This window comes from Myotis lucifugus, unplaced genomic scaffold (genome assembly GCF_000147115.1).
Source record: "Myotis lucifugus unplaced genomic scaffold, Myoluc2.0 scaffold_12, whole genome shotgun sequence".
NCBI lineage: Eukaryota > Metazoa > Chordata > Mammalia > Chiroptera > Vespertilionidae > Myotis > Myotis lucifugus.
The window spans coordinates 7,901,903-7,916,322 of NW_005871060.1; the positions used below are offsets into that span (position 1 = coordinate 7,901,903).

General features: G+C 39.6%; 1 protein-coding gene across 8 annotated transcripts in view; it reads left to right on the forward strand.

The window, feature by feature from the left end:
• AFF1 (AF4/FMR2 family member 1) overlaps positions 1-14,420 on the forward strand; it is a 195,769-nt gene that overhangs the window by 73,134 nt on the left and 108,215 nt on the right. The window lies entirely within an intron of this gene.

A 14,420-nucleotide genomic window follows, 5' to 3' on the forward strand; every position in this document is an offset into this window, starting at 1 on the left:
TAGAGCTCCTTCCATGATAAAGACAGGAGGAGGATTGAGTCATTTTTTCAGTCAGCTGGTTTATGGAGATGTTCTTTGGCAAAATTAACACAAGTGATTCCTTGAAAGATTTAGGAGATTCTATATACTAGACCATGAAAAGGTATTCAATAGATGGTTCTATATCTTAAAAAAAATTTTTTTAGTAGTTTATTGATTTTTTAGAGAGAGAGGGCGAGGGAAGGAAGGAGGGAGGGAGGGAGAGAGGAAGAGAGAGAGGGAAGGAGGGAGAGAGAGAGAGAGAGAGAGAGAGAGAGAGAAAAACAGAAACATCTACGTGAGAGCACAACATCAATCAATAGATAAGCTGCCTCCTGCACGCCCCTACTGGGGAGCTGCAGACCTGGAATCAAACGGCAACCTTTCAGCTCACAGGACGATGCCCAACCGAGTCACAAGGGCCAGGGCTGGTTCTGTATACTTTTGAAAATGGAATTTAGTGAATGCTGTATTTACACAATTTGAATATCAAATATACTCGGTAATGAAAAAGAACTTAATCATGGATAAGATAAAGCTATTCACTCCTCTTGGTGTTATCATTTATTTGTTTTGAGCATCCAAACCTATGTATTACCTAATGGCTGTAAAATGGAAGACTTAGAAAGCAGATTAGCTTCATTACTGCTTTGAGGAACAATTTACAACTTGATTGCTTCTAAATATATAAGCTTAGTTTTCTATTAGCAAAGTTCTCCATTTTGTTCATTTTCCAAGGTTGGCAAATATACTTAATTCCAAAATTTCCTGTCTTCTAAAAAGGAAAGGCCTGGGTGTGAGAAAGGACTGCTAGCAACAGAGTATTCTCATTTTCCCTTTGTACTACTTGGAACTGTGGTCTGCACCTTTTGGACAGAATTTCTTGGCTCAGAATTATAAACAGCAAGCTCGGGTATCATAATCTCTCTGTTGTGGTTCACTTACATTTTATTGATAGAGGGTGGTGCATAACTTGCAGTTTAAATAATTGCTTGTCTTTTTTACCTATGTGAAAATAATTGGGAGGGTGGGGGAAAGAGACACTTGTAATATTTTACCTCTGCTTCAGGGTGTTCTCAATTCATTTTATTATGGACATAACATTTATTCATTTGCTCAAAATAATTATAGCAAGTAGAATGCACAAATATAAATGTATCACATGAAATGTTACTTTAGACCTTAGTGGGAAGAATAAGATTTATAGCTTTTGGTGATAATGCCCTCGGAGTCCAGAAGTAAAAATTAACTTTAAAATCATCAGGCGCCGATGTTTGACTTTTTGTGTCTTGGCCCTGATCAGTGTTGAGAATCCTTCCTGTGTGCATACTTTTCCCTTTACCTATTCACGGTGAGTTAAAGCTTATCCCTATGGCCACACAGCCAACAGACTTAATATTCTGGAAGTCTTTTTCTCTGGTGAATGTGTTTTCTTGTGTTGGTTTATTGGCTTTGTTTTTAATTTAATCAGATTGAACTATCAGATTCTTAAGGCTCTTCCTCAAAGAAGTAATTTGATGTCAGTTTTAATATATTAAGAAGGAATCCCAAGTGAAACCTTGTGAAAGAGAACTGAAGCAAACAGGGGGAAGTATGCTGTATTTCTATTGACACCTAAATTGTCTTATATTTCCAAAGGGCACTCACAGTTTGACCACATTCTGAAAGTACCAAGAATTGCTCCTCCTCCACAATGGCTCAGGATGCTGACCACTTGGAGATCTATAGGCTACGTGATCCTTTGTTTGGGTGGGCTGGGGAGAGCTAAGGATATGGCTCCTGAGTCACTAGCTTACTTTTACTTTATCCAAAAGGATATAGCCCTTCTTTCCAGTATTGCTTACTACTAGATGGCCAGTTAAACAAAAGTAAAGTAATATTTTAGGAGCGGTGTGGGCATATTAAGTTCAAAGTCGATTAGTCTTAAGAATCATCACGTGTGCTTGTTAACATAGTCTGGTCTTCCCCTCACTCCCACCCCAAGATTCGGATGGACAGGTCCGGGGCAGAGCTTGGGGGGAGCCCTGCTGACTCTGAGGCAAGGCCTGTGTACCACTCTTTGTGAAATGGGGTGTGTTTGAGAGATATATGTAAAGTATAATATATATCGTGCAGTGCAATTACATTTGGTTTTATTGAAATAGACATGAAGTTGGTGAAGGTAGATATCTACCTCTAGAAATTTATGTACCAATTACAAACTCTGTGTTAAAATGACCAACTGCACCAATAGTTAAAAAATAAAAGGAAAAAAAAGGTATCGAGAAATAATGCCCAATGTTTAATTTAATCATGCAGCACTTTCCTATGACCTGTTTCTTCTCAAGGACCTGGATATTTAATTTACCCTTTCCTATCCTCTCTGGGCTCCTTCCCAAAACTAACTCCCCTCCCCCAGTTTATCAGGTGGCAGTTGGTTTTGTTCCCAGGGAAAAGTTATAACTGTGAATTGGTCAGTTATATCTAAACTTTATGAAACTGAAATGAAAGGTGTTTTGTTTGCTGTGTGTGTTTTAAGTACTGTTGTTGAACAAATAATATTCAAAAATTTTTAAGTGGGACTCCTGGGAAGTAAATGTTAAAATTATAGCAGATGTCGGTTCCTGTAACAAAATTCAGGAAACACTTTCTGGTATGTGGGTGTTGTAACTTCAGTTCTTGGAACTTTCCTTCAGGAAACTGTCCTGTCAAAAGCAGAACAGTCAGAAAATATGAAGCACAATTCACAAACTGTGTTGTGCAGTGTAATTAAATTTTGATTTGGTGCATATGTTTGTCCGGCTCTGACAGAGCTGAGACTGTCACGTGACTTTTGTCTTGGATAATGTACATCTGGATAACTTGTTAAATTGCTTCTCTCCCCTCCCCCCAGTCTCTGCTTTAAAAATACAGGTGTATCTGATTTACTCTGGATGTGGAAAGTAGTATAAAATTAACCAGTTCCCATTGTTTTGTGCAAAGAATGAAACCTGTTTTCTACTCAGCTTTGCAAAGTTGACTTGTTTTTGGTTTCTTGACTGTAGACATTTCTAAGTAAGATGCCCTTATCTAGTAAGTAGCTCTGCTACCAAAAATACTGGTAAACATTTGAATCCAAGATATTATGATTTTTTAAAAAATCATTTAAAGCAGCAATTTTAAACTGGTGTGCCACAAGAACTTTTAAAATATGCAATACCTGCTGAGGTGGAGGGGCAAGGGTGGGCTAGAAGAGGTCAATGGGGGAAAAAAGGGAACATATGTAATACTTTCAACAATAAAGATTTTAAAAAAAACTTTGCCAATTTTGAAATGCAATAAAAAAAAACCAACACATGCAATACCTGATTATTTAGTCAAGGGCACTGACCTCTTTTTACTTAGATTGTCAAATAAAAAATTGACAATAGCCAACACAATCCCATGTGAATGAATCAAAATTATACCCTTTTTTTGTCAGATCAGTAAAAAATACATATTTTTGGTGTGCTGCACAATTTTAGTAATTAGTTTATGTGTGCCATATGATGAAAAAGGTTGAAAATTGCTAATTTAAAGGAAAACAGAACCTCTTACTGAGTTAATATGCTGTTTTATGTATTTATTTTTAATATGCTACATTCAAAATAGCTTTTAAAATTCATTAAAAAGGGATATTTATTGGTACAAAGTCTGGCCAGTAACACAGACCTAAAGCTGTCATTTTATTTATGTTTTCTAGTAATCTTGACCTAGCAATTACACTTTTAGGAATTATGTTTTTTTGTTATTCTTTTATGGCCTGTATCTCTTTCCCCCTCAGTCCTGTGTTAGAATTAGACCATACTTGTGCTAACTAACTCTCCACTTAAAAAGCTGTGTAAATATAAAGTTCATACCACATGGAAAAAATTAGGCAGCAACATTTCCTAATATTAGCTTAGTGAAAAAATGAAATGAAACCCAGTATATTACATTTGTTTCAAAATGAAGTTATACTACCTGAAATATGGGAAAGAATAAGAAGGTTAATATTGTCTGCTTGTCACGCCACTTGGTTTTAGGGAAATTCAAACTTAGTTTTTTAAATGGGATTGTGCCCAGAAGACCAAAAAAGCCCTAGATTGGAAGTTTTAAATGGTTGAATTTGATAATCACATTTTTTGCCAATAGTGGTGATAGAGTGGTGTGTCTCCCCCCCCGCCCCCATGATGGGCCTATTCTTAAACAAACACTTTCATCTTTTTCTTATTTTAGCAGTCATGTTTTTCTCAGGATAAAGTGAAAATCATTAGGTTTACTTACTGCATAGTTTAATTTGTAGGTTTTTTAAAAAATCATGACCATTCTCATAATAAGCCTAGAATAAAACATGGCTTCTTCATGAGGTCACCCATATTCTGTGGTGACACCCCTAAAGTATTGGTGTTCTCCATTAATTTTAAAGAGTGAAGTGGGAGCTGCACCCCTACTTGGTCTTTTTGGTAGCTTGGTAAAGGACCCCCTTCTTTTGTTGGGAGTGGGAAGTAGATAGCTTTACTGTCACCCAGATCTTTTATCTCCTATGTTATTTTTTTTTAATTTATTGTTTAAGGTATTACAAATAGTAGTACATATGTCTCTCTCTCTTTTTTTTTTTTATACCTCCCCCCATAACTCAGTTTTAGAACATTTTGTCCCACCAGTAAGATCCCCCATGCCCATTTTTAGGTACTCCCTGTTCCCAGCCCCATGCAACCACTTTCTGTCTACTTTCTGTCTGTGTGTAAATTTGCCTTTTGTGGGCACTTCACATACATGGAATCTTGTGGTTTCTTGCGTAACTTTTTGAGTTTCATCTATGGCATAGCATGTGTCAGTAGCTATGTCCTTCAAATTGCTGGATAGTATTTTCATTGTCTAGATATCATAGACTGGTTGTTTCCAGTGGGTTTTTTTTGGGGGGGGGGAGGGGGTAGGGGGGTGGTGCATTATGAATAGCTACTATGAACATGTAAGTCTTTGTGTAGACATGTTTTCTTTTTTCTTGGTTAGATAACCTAGGGGTGGAATTGCCTGGTTCTATGATATTTTTATGCTTAACTTTTGAAACCACAAAACTGCTTTCCAAACTATATGCCACTGTTTAAACTGACCTAGTTAAACAATTTCTTGTAAGTTATTTGCTGTCTTCATACCCAGCTGGGCAGTGGAAGTAGTGGTTCTGAGATCTGATCAATTTTGTATTTGATTATTAAAAAATGTGAGCCCCAGCTAGGTGGCTCAGTTGTTGGAGCGTTGTCTGTACACTAAAAGGTTGCGGGTTGGATTCCCAGTCAGGTCACATACCTAGGTTGCAGTTTTGATCCCCGGTTGGGGTGCATATGGGAGGCAACATATCAATGTTTCTCACTCACATTGATGTTTCTCTCTCTCCCTTCCTCACTCTTTAAAATCAATAGACATATCCTCAGGTGAGAATTTAAAAAAAAGTGATGTTTTAAATTTATATATGACTTAAAAACACAACTATTTTTTCTCATAAAACATCTTTTATAGTATTTCTTAAATTGGTTAAGCTTTTTGAAGAAGAAACGTATATCAAAGAATGTTTAAAGAAAACCAAATTAAAATTTGAAGTATTGACAATCATGCTGTTGTCAAAATAGCAAACAAAAGTCTCAACCTACAACACACAAATCCCTCAAATAGCAAAAATATATTATTAAAAATGATGCTTTATTTCATAACTGCTAAATGGCCCTAGAAATTATTTCAGTGTGCTTTTGAATAAAAACATTTAGGCCAGAATTAGCTGTTCTTATTCACTACAACCTCACATTCACAGATATGTTATCTAAGTGAAGCTTCTGGAAATTATCATTAAAACTTGGGTCCTGCCAGGGGAAGGCGCTGACCATGTGCCCTCAATTGGTGGTGTGCTCCAGAGCTTCAGGAAAAGACAGATCTATTTTATGAGCAAAATTAGTTTATGAAGTGCTTTGAAATTATCTTTGGGTGCACAAGTAATGGTAGTGAAAGCAAAGTATCTTTTCAGCACTTTGTTGCTATTTGCAGCAAAGCTCTGAGGCCTTGGTTAGATGTCTCATCCGCCGCTGCCCAGTGTGCTTCAGCTTCGGCCTCGGTGCATTATGGCATGTTATTGCAATTCCCTGCTTCTGGGTATTAACTCACCTACATAAAGATTATATCAGCATTACTAGCTTATGACTATGGCAAATTCACAGGCATGAACCGTGCATTTAATATTAGTTACGTCATGTATTGAAGAACGCCTCATTGCCTGCTAAGAGCTAGCCAGCCACAGTGCATATAGCTTTCTAAGTTGGTTAAGATAGTGTCTTCCTCCCCACAAGGAGAGGAGCTCATGGTTTTGGGGGCGGGGGAGGGGAGGCAGACAGAAAATAAGCAAACAAACTAGTCAAGAAAACAACTCTGACACTTGTGTTAAGTGCTCTGACAACAAACCGGATTTGTGAGGGAGAATCTGAGGTGTGAGGAACTTGGTCTCAGGTGGGCCATGAGGACTTCTGAGGAAGCTGACCTGAGGTGGGCGGGTCACAGCATGTCATACATGGAAATAAGTGACGATGGGGGGAAGGATGACATATTTTTTTAACAACATATTTTTTTATTGAGTTCAGAGAGGAAGGGAGAGAGAGATAGAAACATAAATGAGGAGAGAGTATCATTGATCGGCTGCCTCCTGCACGCTCGGCTGCCTCCTGCACGCCTCCTACTGGGGATCAAGCCTGCAACCTGGGCACCCCGGACCCTTCAGTCCACAGGTCAACGCTCTATCCACTGATACAAACTGGATAGGGCAAGGATGACATTTTAAAAGGGCAAAACAGATTTTAGGAAATAACCATCATGTGTCAGTTCTTCATAATTAAAAACTTAATTGGTTTTGTGGTTTAATTCTACCAAAACTCAGCTTTGTTTTTTATTTTAACGAAGGCAAAATGAGTTCCATAACAGTATAACTTGAACTTTTAAAATAGAGACTATATTTTCTTTTTTTTATTACAGTTTACATTCAATATTATTTTGTATTCATTTCAGGGGTACAGTATAGTGGTTAGACAATCATGAGACTCTATTTTCTACAAGTTAGCCTTAATTGGTGCGTAACTGTAAACAAGTTAAGGGAGTGGAAAAGAAATTTGAGGGAACATTTTTCTTAGTTTGGAAGCCATCAAGTAAGGGGTGTGATAGAATTAGAGACTGTCCAGCGCTGTGGGTATAGTCATGAGGAAGTGGATGAAGGTTTGGACAGTAAGGAGGATATTTAGCCTGGCTATTTAACACCAAGGTTGATTTACAAAGCACCCTTTTCCACATGTGAAAGGCTGTTTGGGGAAGCGGGGTGGAATATGGCCTCCATCTCTACCAAAAACAGATCTTGCAGAAATAACTTACGTGTGTTAGATTTAAACAAAGCCCAGGAATGAAGTTATCCCTGAGGATAATTAAACTTGAAAAACACAGTAGAAGGTGGTGTTATTTTAGTATTTTTAGAAATAGAAAAGGGATAATCTTCTACCTTGGATATTTCAGGAAGTAGCAGGTGGTTTAAGGACCTTTTCTCAAGGGATTCTGTGGCTTCTTGAAAAAAAAAACAAAAAAAACCATGATCACAACAAACTAGTACTACAGGAACTGAAAGTTCTCATCTCTGCATGCATCACAGCGCATTTGATAAGTGCTTCGGGGACTGCATTCATTATCATCTCATCTCTTTGTGCCTCTGCTTTACAGTTATTTTCAAACAAATATATTTGTTATAGACCTTTTGTGACATAAGGTATAATTTTTATGACTGCAGTGTGAACATATAAAAGAAAGTATGTTTTAATTTTCAGGGTAGAGTTACATGTGCATTTTTATGTTAGACCTATCTTAACATTATTTCTATATTTGTCCATTCTGTCGTGTACTGAGAGGTGAATAAATGCCTCATAAAATTAAGTTTCTATTTCTTGTATCTTCTGAAGTTTTTGCTTTACGAATGTTGATGCAGTGTGTTTATGCATAAATATTCATAATTGCTTTATCTTTATTTTATACATTTTTTTATTGATTTCAGAGAGGTAGGGAGAGATAGATAGAAATATCAATGATGAGAGAGAATCATTGATTGGCTGCTGCCTGCACACCCTCTACTGGGGATTGAGCCTGCAACCCAGGCATGTGCCCTTGACTGGAATTGAACCTGGGATCTTTCAGTCCGAAGGCCGACGCTCTATCCACTGAGCCAAACCAGATAGGGCTATATCTTTATTTTAAAATTGCCTCTTCCTGAAGTAATTATAAATTGTTCCAAAGGTTGGTGGTTTTTTGTTTGTTTGTTTGTTTGTTTGTTTTCAGTATTGGTGATTAAAAAAAAAAGATACCTTCAAATCTTTTATCCATGTGGATTTATTTTTATTTTTTGGTTTAAAAGTGAGGGAAAGGTTCCAGAATTCTCCCTCTCTCCCTCAAAACTGGCCATTTCTGCTCTCTGTATTCAAGAGCCATCATCAAACTCAAGCACTGCGCCTATGTAATGTGTTTTAATAAGTGACAGAGCTAGTCTCCCTTCTTTACTCATTGTGCTTTTAGATTCATGGGTATTTTCTCAGGTATATTTTTCAAGATCAACTTGAGTATTTTGTTGAGAGCTAGTGGTGTTTTAATAGGATGACTTCCTAACAGACTTATAAACCTCATCCTGTTTTTCAGAAGTGTTAAAGATTTAGGCAGGATTACTGTGTTCTTTGTAGATTTTCATGGGATGGGAAACAGTAAGTGAGATTGCCAGGGACTCCTGAATCATAGTCAGACACCACTGGTTTATCTGGGAGACATTTGGGAAATCCTGTTTGCCTCAGTTTCTCCATAGTGAAGTGAAAATGTACATTTGCTCTTCTCATAGATGAATGTATTATTGGTATAAGAGTGGAATCATATTTCTGTAGGTGATGTACATCTGGCTTTGGGCAGAGGAGCATTCTGCAGTCTTTGTATTACTATGGATAGTATCTGACTTTCTAGGAGAGTTTTTCTTTAGCCACTTTTTCTTAACCATAATGAATGTAATTTAGGCTCTTTAAAAACTTTTTGTAGTTCAGTAAAGCAATAGCAACGATATATTAAAGTCAAGTGTAATTAAAATGAGAGAGAACCATTTTAATTAATCTCAACTTGACCAAACATTTTCTTCTTGTTCCTTTTCAGCTTTTTCTTTGCGCATTAAATATTTTCACAGAATTGAGTCATTCTTTGTGTATGTTTGATAAGTGATTGAGGTCGGATTACTTTGGGCTGTTGTGATCTTTGAGGTTGTCATTCTGTTTTAAATTTGAAGAGTAACAGAGCTTTCAGATCTTTTTATGCGTAAAAATGCCACGCTAAGAATACATTTTTTTTAAAGTGAAAAATACCCAGATGATATAGAGTGATCAAGGTTTTATTTTATACACTAGAAGCCCAGTGCATGAAATTCGTGTACGGAGGAGGTGGAGGTAGGGGCTGTCCTTCACCCAGCCTGCACCCTCTCACAATCTGGGACCCCTTGGGAGATGTCCGACTGCCGGTTTAGGCCTGATCCCTAACTGGCAGTTGGACATCCCTCTCGCAATCCGGGACCTGCTGGCTCCTAACCGCTCTCCTGCCTGCCTGATCACCCCTAACCACTCTGCCTGCCTGCTTCATTGCCTCTAACCACTCACCTGCCTGCCTGATCGCCCCTAACCACTCTGCCTGCCTGCTTCATTGCCTCTAACCACTCACCTGCCTGCCTGCTCGCCCCTAACCACTCACCTGCCTGCCTGATTGCCCCTAACCACCTCTGCCTCAGCCCCGCCTTCTGGAAGGTCATTCGGCTGTCTGGTCTAATTAGCATATTATGCTTTTATTATTATAGTTATTATAGATTGTGCTAGGAGCCATGTCATGGTCTGTTCTTGATACTGGTTATAGAAACCACTGAACTCCCTATTTATGAGCTTCACTCACTCATATTTACTCATAAAACTATCATAGTTATAGAACTAGTGTAACCCACAAACTCCTAATAATTGAAAACCCCCAGGATTTTTTCTTTTCTGTTCACACATACAGGTATATATGTACATGCATGCTCACCCAGAACCCACTCATTGCCTTAGTAGGGCAAGTTGGAATCATACATGCAGACTGAAATCATCATCTTTAGCTGTGCTTTTAAATAATTAATTTAAAATTAACTGGTGAAAAATTGCATCCTTTTTTGATTTTGCTTTGAGTCTTGGTTTTAAACAATGATAAGGAAATAACAGATTTTTGGCAATTGTCTTTAACTTTGTAAATTTTAATCTAATTTGTGTTTGTTTAAATTATCAGGACTAGAACATTTAGACCAGCGGTTCTCAACCTGTGGGTCGCGAACAATGAAAATACATCCTGCATATCAGATATTTACATTATGATTCATAACAGTAGCTAAATTACAGTTATGAAGTAGCAACGAAAATAATTTTTTTAAAAATTTTTATTGATTTCAGAGAGGGAGGGAGGGAGAGAAAGAGAGAGAGAGAGAGAGAGAGAGAGAGAGAAAGAAACATCAATGATGAGAGAGAATCATTGATTGGCTGCCTCCTACATGCCCCACACTGGGGATTGAGCCTGCAACCCAGGCATGTGCCTTGACCGTGACCTCCTGGTTCCTAGGTCGATGCTCAACCACTGAGCCAAGCCGGCCAGCGCAACGAAAATAATTTTATGGTTGGGGGTCACCACAACATGAGGAACTATTAAAGGATCGCGGCATTAGGAAAGTTGAGAACCACTGATTTAGACACTTACATTTTTATAGAATTCCTTTAAAAATTGTGCCAAGCTGTAGGACAGCAAGAGCTACTGAAATTATTCATATATTTGAGGGAAACATTTCTGATTTTAAAAAAAATGATTTTTTCACTATTTTCATAGTTGAGCTAGTAAGGGTGGGTGATTATTTCAGTAGGTGTTGGGAATTAAAAACAAAACATAGATGGTTTCCTACTTACTAACTGCTGTTCTTCCCAAAAATGGGTTTGGAGCACAGAAAATATTTTGCAGAAGCAGCAATGAAAGTGGTGAAGTTTAGGCCTTAGGCTGAGTCCAGAATGTTTCTTCCCTCTTTTGTCAAAATGTTAAACCTTTGGAACAATAATGTATAAAATAGTACGGTTGATGAAACAAAGCATACAAACCATGCTTGAATAAGAGTTTATCCTACACTTAAGATGGGTTCTTGTTTGGTTGTTTGGAGGGAAGAATTGTATGAGGGATCTTTAGATTTAATAGGAGGAGAATGTAGAAAACAATTCTTTTGGGAATATTTCTGTTGATAAATTTGGGCACTTTGAAGGACAGAGGCCTTATTATGTTCTGAGCCATGAGCTAGGAACTTTACATATTAGATATCACTGAATTTTAAGGCATGGATTGTCACTCCCGTTGTGCAGATGAAGAATCTGAGGCTAATGGAGATCATAATCGACCAATGGCCAAGGTTACACAGTCTTCAAGTGACAACTGACATCACAGCCTCCACTAATCTATTCCAGACTTTCATGTAAATATCTTCTTTAAAAAAAATATATATATATATATGTATATGTATATATATATTTCTATACTAATAAAAGGGTAATATGCTAATTAGACTGGGAGACCTTCCAGGAGACCTTCCAGACATCCTTCCAGACAAAGCCGTGGTGGCAGGGCTGAGGCAGAGGCAGTTAGGGGCGATCAGGCCAGGAGGGGAGGGCAATTGGGTGTGATCAGGCTGGCGGGGGGGGGGGGCAGTTGGGGGCGAGCAGGCCGGCAGGGGGGCCAGTTGGGGGCAAGTAGGCTGGTGGGGGTTGGCAGTTGGGGGCGAGAAGGCCGGCAGGCAGAGTGGTTAGGGGCGATCAGGCAGGCAGGCAGGTGAGCGGTTAGGAGCCAGTGGTCCTGGATTGCGAGAGGGATGTCCCAGATTGGAGAGGGTGCAGGCCAGGCTGAGGGACACCCGCTCCTCCCCCCTGCCCCCTCTCCCCTGTGCATAAATTTCGTGCACCGGGCCACTACTGTGTGTGTATATATAATACAGGATCAGTGCTCCTTGGTTTACTAATGGAGAAAAGGATGGATGGAAAAAATGGAACATGAGTGTGTGTTATGTCTACCTTTTAACTGAACTGTGACTGTGAAACAGGAAAAGAGAAGGAAAGTAGGGAAACATGGTATGTGTGAAATTCCTCTCAGGATGAAGAAATGTGCAGGAGAAATGTGAAGGTGTGTTTCCTAATGCCCAGCACTGCGGAGTGCCTTCTCCCCACCACTTGGTTACACATGGGAAACTGGGGAGAGGCGATGTAGCTATATGAAGTTGTGGTGTACTTGTAACTCAGGGAACTCCTGTAATACTTGGAAAGGAAGCTATATGTGGGTGGAACCTTCCTGGATAAACCTCCTTCAGGATGCTGCTTCCTTATGAGAAACTCATTTTGGAATGAAACAGACATCCTTCTGCCTCTTCCTCTTTAGTATGAAATGCAAACACCCCACTGCCTCTGCTGCAGGACACCACACTTTTCCTACTGTCCTTGGATTCTCCTTTCTCCTGCTGGTCTCTTACCCTGTCCCATCGGCTGTTAGCTCTAGGGAACCATGGTACTGTCTTTGTATTGAATTATCTTACTTTTTCCTCGGGGAGGAGATGGGTGGGGGAATAGGGAGGCGGGTAGAAACCAATGCGGTGCTGCTTTGCTCAGCACTTAGACTCCAACTGTATACATTTATTAAATGCTCAGTTATTGAACACTACTGTGTGCCACGCACTGGGCTAAGCACTGTGTATACATTAGTTAATTTAATTCTTACCACAGTCCTAAACCTTTGGTACTATTATCTCCATTTTAGAACAGAGGAAACCAGAGCTTAGAGAGTTTGTGACTTACCCTGTTGGCAATAGCTAGTAGTACGGTCTCGAAGGTGCCTGTCACAAAGATAGCTATTAGGAAAGCTTTCCCTTGTCTGTTTCAACCTGTTCCATTGTGATGGTCACTGTCTGAGTAGAAAAGTAACACAGTGACTTGGGGAATATTTCTCATTCTCTAGCAGTGGCTCTCAACATGGGGGGAGGATTTTACCAACCCCGCACTCCACCCATCGGGATATTTAGCATTGTCTAAGAACATTTGATTGTCACAGCTGGGGAGAGGGTGTGCTGCCATCATCTAAGATAGCGGCCAAGGATCCTGCTAAACATCATACAATGCAAGTTCGCCCCTTAGCCCCTATCACAAGGAATTATTGGGCTCGAAGTGTCAATAGTGCCGTAGTTGAGAACCCCTGCTCTACATGTTCCCGGAGTTCACAGGTGTGGGGATGTCGGTGTTTCAGAGGACTCCTGTACATTGTAATCAGACTGCAACTCAGTCAGTGCTGGCCCCAGATTTAGTTATTTATCCGGTCTGGGACACAATATGCGCAAACCGGTGCTGGGTACCTGTGTGGATCACACAGCCCTGTAGAAAAAGGAGAAGTGGTCAAATGAGAAAATGGAGGAAACGCTCGGAGTGTGGTGGTGTGGGAAGGATTTGTTGAAATAGATGGAATCGGGGATTGGCAGAGGCTTGGATGGGTACAAGCTGGGAATTTGGAAAGTGTAAGACCTCAGTATTCTCTTCAGGACTGGAGGTACATCGGGGAACATTTTCAGACTTCTGTTTTCTTACCCATTCAAGTGCTCTCTATATGCCAGACACTTTAACAGGCATTGACTCACTTAATCCTCACCTTAATCTGAGGGAATTTGTACTATTATTTATCACCACCCCCTTTTGATGACTGGTGTAATTGAGACTCAGATAGGTTAAATGACTTGTCGAAAGGATCACCAATAGGAAGCGGTAGAACCCAGGTTTGAACCCTTCACTAGCTCCAGAGACCATGCTCTCAACAAGCTTACTGTGCAGGTAACAGAACGTTCCATCCCGTTGTGTACTGCGCAGCCTCCTCTCTGCCTTCCCCAAATTCAGCAGATCCATGGTTGGAGACTGACAAGTAGCAGTCTCCATTTGGGGACCTTAAGTGGACATCTAGTTGCTCTGCAGCAAAGGGTGATAGCAGGGTCAGAGGTGAGGGGGGCCCATTAGCAGAGAGCCTTCTGACGGTGGGAGGAAAGAATTCTGAGTGACTAGGGGCCTTAGGGAAGAGGTAGCAGCAGCATTTTGAACTAGTTCAAGGGAGAAAACATGAAGGGAGGAAGATTGCTAGGTATAAGGTAACCACATATTGTATTACAGATTCAGTTGTGTAAAATGTGTTTCTGAAATCTGGGCCTTTTGTATATCAGATGCAGTTCAAACTATGAAAACCAGAACCATAGAACCAGGTCCTCCTTAAAGCTCAAAGCTTTCTGACCTGGTAATTTTGCAGGGAAGGACTGCAGG